Source organism: Dama dama, chromosome 5 (genome assembly GCF_033118175.1).
Source record: "Dama dama isolate Ldn47 chromosome 5, ASM3311817v1, whole genome shotgun sequence".
NCBI lineage: Eukaryota > Metazoa > Chordata > Mammalia > Artiodactyla > Cervidae > Dama > Dama dama.
Genome location: NC_083685.1, coordinates 100,877,954 through 100,885,457, shown reverse-complemented (window position 1 = coordinate 100,885,457; position 7,504 = coordinate 100,877,954). Strand labels below are relative to the sequence as shown.

Sequence of the window (7,504 nt, the reverse complement as noted above, 5' to 3'; positions counted from 1 at the left end):
TTCTCACCATCCATCTCGTGTACTAGAACCTGCGAGAGAGGGGCCAGTCCTCCCCTCTCTGTTGTTCTCTATAATGTCTGGTGTAGGGTGCAGGTGGTGTAGGACAGATAACAGTTATCTCTGAGCCTAGCAGGTGGGAGTCCAAAGGTGTTGTTTGCGCTTTTTCAAGTCCTCTGCCAGGGACAGCCTTGACATCAGTTTGTTGGCTGCCTGGCTGGCATGCCGAGATTCTTGGCTGGGAAAGTAGCATTTCAGGGTCAACCAAGAGGACAGAGTGTAGAGATGGTGGCCTGGTGCCAACCTGGCATGCAAGTTGAGTGCTTGGTCACCTGGAGCAATGCTCAGCCACCTGCCCATCGGTCTCTCCGTCCCCACCTGCTTCTTCTGGCAGTGGAGGGGGTGCTTAAGCATCTGTTACACCTCAGCAGACAGGGGGTGGGCGGGCCTCAGACCCTGCTCTGTCTCAGAGCTGTTATCACTTCAGCATTCAAGTTCTATCAGGTAGGCGCTGAGCCTGAGACGTGTGTGCTGTTTCCAGGACAGGGCGCCGGGGGACAAAGCCAGCGTGAGAGGCAGTGACACTTCTGGTCAGTGCGGCCCCCTCTCTGTCTCTGTCTGTCTGTCTGAAGTCAGGGCTGGTGAGCGGCAAGCTGAAGGGGTGTCCAGGCTGGGGAGGGTGGTGGGCAGGGTCTCGCTAGAATTTCATAAGCTGAGCTTTGAGAGAGATTTGGAAAACAGCCGAATAAAACCCCTGAACCTGTGGCGAGCCTTGTGTTCATTAAAAGAGGGTTGATTCTGCTCCTACAAAAACAAACAACTCCTCCAGGCTCAGGCTCTTTCGTGTTATTGTTAAATGCCAGGATACTGTGACTTTTTGAGAAAAGAATTATTTTAAGGCCAGCCCCAGGAGGTGTGGCTGACTTCAGCTGCAAACATAAATTTAAAATGACAGAGTCCTTAGACTTATGGTTTGGCTTTTCACAGTTCTTTAAGATGCTGCATTTAATAAAAGTAATGGGGTCAGATTGAAGTTGTATGTACATCAAAGCTGAGTTCAACTCCTCTGACTTGACCTCTACTGTTTGTTACTGAACAAACAGTAACACCCTTCTGTTGTGTGGCTCAAAAAAAAGTTCACTATTTGAGGTTGACAACTCTTACCTTTCTCTATCTCTGTCATTCTATGACTTAGTGAGCATCTTCCTTGTGTTGAAATCAGCCTTGCTATCAGTCAATCCTAGAGAAGTTCGTGAAGGGAGACAGATTCAAACAACTATGAGAAATGAAGTATTGAAAATGCAAGGCTGGAACCATGATTGGGGAACAATGGCAATTCTGGTGACTTAGTGGTCCAAACAGTATTTTTACTCTCTTCTTTAACATTATCAAGAAGAAAGATTACTTTTATAAGTGATTACTGCCTCCCACGCAGCTAGCATGTCTCTGGGTAGTTGGTAATGAATTATAGATAAGGGCTCTGTGAAGGTCTCTGTTGGTTAAGTCTAAGCAAATTGTGTTCTGATGATGACGGTGGTGATGAGGCTGCTGCTGACATAGTTTATTAAAAACTCAGCATGTACCAGGGATTTGTTCCAAGTGATTTATGACAGTCAAACCATGAGAGAGACAGTGTGTGTGTGTGTGTGTGTGTGTGTGTGAGTGAGTGTGTATGCACTTGGCTGTGTCCAACTATTTGTGACCCCATTGACGGCAGCCCACCAGGCTCCTCTGTCCATGGGATTTCCCAGGCAAGAATACTGGAGTGGGTAGCCATTTCCTGCTCCATGGGATCTTCCCGACCCAAGGACAGAACCCACGTCTCCTTCATTGGCAGGTGGATTCTTTACCAGTAGTGCAATCTGGGATAACATAAACCATGAGTAACTATTATTATTTCCATTTTGCAGTTAAGGCAACTAACCAGAGGTCACGTAACTAGCCCAAGGTCACATAACTGGGAGGTGACAGATTTGCTATTTCATTCAAGACTATTTGACTCCAGAGGATTCATTGTTGACTACTATACTGCTAAAGAGGATGTTGATGGAAGAGGAGAATAAAAGAGGTAAATCATTTCCTGAGAGTTTCAAAAGTGGAATATGGCAGGTTTCCGCACAATAAAGAAAGTCTAAAGGTCATTGGGATTAAAAAGTCTCATTGAAGAGAACATGAGTAAATGCTACTTGTTTTCAATTAGTATCAAGTAGTGTAGAAAGGAAGGGTTAAGGTTTCTTGTCATGGAAAAGGTGCTTACTTGTATCTAGGAACTTGTATTTTTATATCTCGCTCTAAATCTTCTAAAATGGAATGCCATGGTAACAGGAGTATTATGTTTTGCTGTTCAAATAAACTGCAAAGTTCTATTTTTGACAGAAAAAACAATTATTGAGAGCAAAATCAGGCTTATCTCTCTTTCTCAGTGAAATACTCTTAGGGGATGTTCAGCCTTTGGCACCCAAAGCTGTTGACTGTCGTGGTTAAGACTTGTTCTCGTTTTAGTTGGAATTCTGGCTCCAGCCATGGTGGTGCAACCTTGGCTAAGCTACTGAACCTCCTTGTGTTTCAGTTTCGAAGGCTGTGAAATATGGAGAAGAATAATGAGACCTGCTACCCAGGTTGTTAGAAGACCTAACAGGTAAGGTGCTTAGAATGGGGCTTGGCAAGAAGGAAGGAGAGATGTTAAGTATCATTAGCTTTCACTATTATTTGCCACCTGGCAATAAATAATCTGACTTGAAGATACTTTCCCTCAGGGAAAAGCAGTCACAATATTAAAAATCATACTTTGAAAACCCATACTTCTTAATGTGATAGTAAATATGCCACGGGTCATATTTTTTTTTTTTCCGCCTAGGAACTTATGCCTGAGTGCTACAGGGGAGACAGATTTAGGAACAGGGAGAAAAGAGGATGAGAATACAGATTCGAAGAGAAACCAGGCATGGTCTGCAAGTTGAAGACAGAACTTTTTCTGCCTGAAAACCACAACCCCCCAGTTCTCTTGCCTTTCTTCTCAGGTGAAAAACAGCTAATAATGCAGATTCCAGGGCACTGATGGGCCACCTTCACTGGGAACCAGTGGTTCAGGACCTTCATGAGTTAGTTTTCTTTGTCCTCGTCCACATATTGCCCTATATTTTCCCTTTGTGAACCCCCTCTTTTCTCTGCTGCCTAGAGGTACCGAGCCACTAGGTTTGGGGGACAAGGACTTGCTCTCTGTAACAGAGACTGACTAGGTGTTCACCTTTTCTCTTTCCTTCTGGGCACACAGCGAGGTGACTCGTTTACAATCCTGGCTTGCCCTGTGGCTGGGTTCTTGAAGGTGGGTCCAAGTGACCTATACTCTTCTCAAACTAGAAATTGCTCACTGATCTTTCTTTTCCTCCAGAACTTCCAGCAGGACTCCATCATATGAGTGCCCTGTAGATAGCCGAAGTGGCTTAAACTGTGCAGGACATCTTTAGAGTCTCAAAAAGATACACTTGAGAAAAGCAAGAAATCTTAATGCTAAGGGTCAGTTAGCATTCTGTTATTTAAGACAGTCTTTTTTTTTTTTAAACATTGCACAGAGCTCCAAGGAAGTAAGTAACTTAAGGGCTAGTAGGGGAGTTTGGTGGGAAGAAAGATACACATCAAACTGAGAACCAAAACAGTTTTGCTTTCATCTGTTTAAATAATGAGGGGAAGGGTTTAGATAATTGCTTGGAAATTCTTAAAATCTTTTTATTTTTTTATTTTTTGACCTCACCAAAAGGCCTCTAGCATTCTAGTTTCCTGACCAGGGACTGAATCCATGCTCCCTGCATTTGAAGCTAAAAGTCTTAATTACTGGACCACCAGGGAAGTCCCTAGATAACTGTTTTTAAAAGTTTTTTTTTTTTTTTTTCTTTTAAGAATTTGAGCCACTGCTTAAAAGAAAGAAAATCTTTCACAGGGAAGGGACCTACTCTGTGTCAGCTACTTTATATCTATTATTTTCAATAACTATTACTACACCCTTACCAGTAATGAGGGCTTCCCTGTTGGCTCAGCAGTAAAGAATCTGCCTGCCCACACAAGAGACACAGGTTCGATTCCCTGGGTGATCCCCTGGAGAAGGAAATGTCAACCCACTGCAGTATTCTTGCCTGGGAAATCCCATGGACGGGGGAGCCTGGTGGGCTCCAGTCCACAGGGTCACATAGAGTCAGACACCACTGAGCGACTGAACAACAACCAGTGATAACCACCTAGTCTGTAGATGAAGAAACTGCGGTGTAGAGATCAAACATTTTGAAGGCCAGAACACATTATCAGCTAGAGCCAGAATCAGAATCCCCGGTTTATGTATCCTTGAACCCAACACTTAAGGACTGAGTCTGTTAATTATTTCTTGTATGTATAATAAGCTTGTTTGTTTAAATGAATTACCCTGTGATGATGGTAACAATGATGAAAATGGTACCGTAAAAATAACTACCCTTTATTGACTTTCTGGTATTGTAACAGCATCATTTCCCCAATTTCCCTGGATATAAGAATTTCTGTGCTTGGCAAATACACAGATTCTCAGGTTCCAACCCACATCTGCACTATCAAAATTCTCAGGCAGGGGAATTTGGTAAGTTTGGGAACCACTGCTCTAGGCTGGCTACATGATATGTGCTCTCCATCCATTATCATATTTGATCCTGTAACAATTGCACGAGGGTTCTTATTTAGCCCATCAAACAGATGAGAAACCTAAGGCAGAGAGAAGTTAAGTGCATCGCTCCTGCTGGTAGCTGTGAAAGTGCGTCAAAGTCGCTCGGTCGTGTCTTTGCAACCCCATGGACTGTAGCCTGCAAGGCTCAGGCTCTGGCTGTGAAGTTCTCCAGGCAAGAATACTGGAGTGGGTAGTCATTCCCATTTTGCAGGAGATCTTCTCGACCCAGGGATCAAACCTGGGCCTCCTGCATTGCAGGCTGGTTCCTTACCATCTGAGCTACTAGAGAAGCGTAAGCTGTAGTGAGGGCCATCTCAGGTGTCTTCCAGGTCTGAGGTCACACCCCAATAGAAGGGCTTAACTGGCTTCCAGGGGAACTGACATGAGAGTCCCGGCTGCTTGGTGTCCTGTGCGGGACAGAGAACATTCCAGCTTGGCCCTCTGCCCCATCCTTCTTGGTTCCTGAAGGATCTATCCCTAAGCTGCTGCTTCTCCTCCAGCACCTCAAGTTTCCCTCTCTCCACTGGCTTCTTCCTCTTGAGTCATAAGACCAAGATTTAAAGAGCTTGCCCTTTAGGAGGAGAGAAGTGACTTGTAAATACAAGACTGCCTTAAGGCCACTGAAGGTGATCAAATGGGCTTGGCAGCGATAGTGCTAAAGAACCCGGCTGCCAGCGAAGGAGATGTAAGAGATGCAGGTTCAATCCCTTGGTCAGGAAGATCCCCTGGAGAAGGAAATGGCAACCCTCTCCAGTATTCTTGCCTGGAGAATCCCATGGACAGAGGAGGCCCGAGCGCTACAGTCCACAGGGTCTCAAAGAGCCGGACACGCCTGAAGCAATGTAGCACGCATACGCGAAGGTGAGCAAAGACAAAAGGGACCATGAGACTCTGGAAGAGAGACCTAAGTCCTGCTTTGGAATATTTGAGATGGTGTGGTATGGCCCCATTCCCACAGGCCAGTTCTAGGATGTGGGTAGGTTTTCCACTGGCAGCAGTGGGGTGAGGTCACCAAGAAAATATTCTGCCCTCTTCTTTACTTTGCAAGTTGGGTCTCTGGAACTTAGACCAAGGAAGGGAAATAAATCTCAACCCTAGAGATGGGCTAGTTGTCTTTGTCATCTGTTTCAAAATAGGAGAGAATTACAACCAGCTGGTCGTGACTTTCCATCCTGACCTCTGCAGGAGGGGGTGCGAAGCCACTAGAAAGTCCACTGCTTGTCCAGGGCACCAGCCTGCATCTCCCCCTTGGGGTGGCGTGGTCGCTGTGGGGCTTTCTGCTTTTATTTTTAATTTTGTTAGTAACTGCAAGCCTCATTGTTCCGGTATTTTGAATACAACATTTTGTAAGTTGAAAATAGAAGGAGAGGACAGAATGTGCAACATTTTCTAGTTCATTGTTCCATGTCCATAAAAAAAAAAAAAAAAAAAACACTCCAAAAAGGAAAATTCTACACTCCCCAAGGTGGCAGTTTTAATCGCACTGTTCTCTCTGTAATTTACAGTGAAGGGTAAAAAATGAAGCTCTTTTAGGCCTCTCATGTCGGCACACACCAGGGCAGCCTTGCCCATCCTCACCACTGCTAACATTCTAACATTCCACAGGTCTTCCATAGGAATGGACCACCACCGTGCGCTGATCGCCACCTGCTGTGGACTGAGGGTTCACCACACCCCCACACTTCAAAAAAGATATGTTGAGCTGCTAACCCCCCGTAGCTGGGAACATGATTTTATTCAGAAATAGGGTCTTTGCAGATTTCATCAAGTCCAGAAGAGGCTGTCCAGAGTGGGCCCTGATCTAACAGGAAGACGGCCTTGTGATAACACAGAGACACAGGGAAAAGCCACGTGGAGATGGAGGCAGAGACTGGAATCAAGCATCTCCAAGTGGAGGACAACCAAGAACCGCTGATGTCACTGGGGGCTAGGAGAAAGGCCTGGACCAGACTCTCCCCCAGACCCCTAGAGGGAATCAATGCTGCCGAGGCTCTGATTTTAGACTCCTGGCCTCCAGAGCTCTGAGAATAATTTTCTTTTATTTTAAGTCACTCAGTTGGTGACCCTTTGTAACAGCCACTCTCCAGGACATAATACGCATCTCAACTGAGAACTGTCTACAAAAGAATTCTGTGTAATGTTACATATAAAATTTAACAAAAACACTGAACCTGACAACCGTTCTAAGTATGAAAATGGTGATCATGTGAGAGTGTGGGACCTTATAGAGTGGTTGCTAGGCTACTTGGATGGAGAAAAATAAGGTTTATCAGAGAGAAGTTTGTTTCATCTTCAGAAGGAACCTCAGAGATAGATGGTCGAATCCACGAGAGGGGGAACTATGTCCTGCAGGGCAAAATCAGCCCAAGGTCCATCACTGCACAGAATGGTTTGTATATTTTTAAACCATTCTTAATGTGGGTCCATCTCTCTTTCCCTTCCATCCAGCAGAGGCCTCCCGATGGATGGGGAACCACCAGATGGAAGGACTTTTGGTCCCCAGAAGACTTTGTGGCATATGTCCCCTGACCCCCAACTCACGTTTTACTGGTACATGGCAGTGCTAAGTCACTTTCAGTCATGTCCGACTCTTTGTGACCCCATGGACTGTATCCCACTAGGTTCCTCTGCCCATGGGATTCTCCAGGCAAGAATAATGGAGTGGGTTGCCATTTCCTTCTCCAGGAGATCTTCCCAACCCAAAGATCGAACCTGTGTCTCTTACAACTCCTGCATTGGCAGGCAGGTTCTTTACTGCTAGCGCCCCTGAGAAATACCTCCTGTGTTCAGCCACTGACATGTTCTATGTTGTGACTGTTG

At 45.3% G+C, this 7,504-nt stretch overlaps 1 long non-coding RNA gene across 1 annotated transcript; it reads left to right on the top strand.

The window, feature by feature from the left end:
- The first annotated feature begins 345 nt into the window (after positions 1–345).
- Positions 346–6,854, top strand: LOC133055994 (uncharacterized). Its single transcript, XR_009692717.1, has 4 exons — positions 346–587; positions 1,908–2,065; positions 2,567–2,635; positions 6,290–6,854. It is a non-coding gene; the product is annotated as an uncharacterized LOC133055994 (long non-coding RNA).
- The last annotated feature ends 650 nt before the right edge of the window (positions 6,855–7,504 follow it).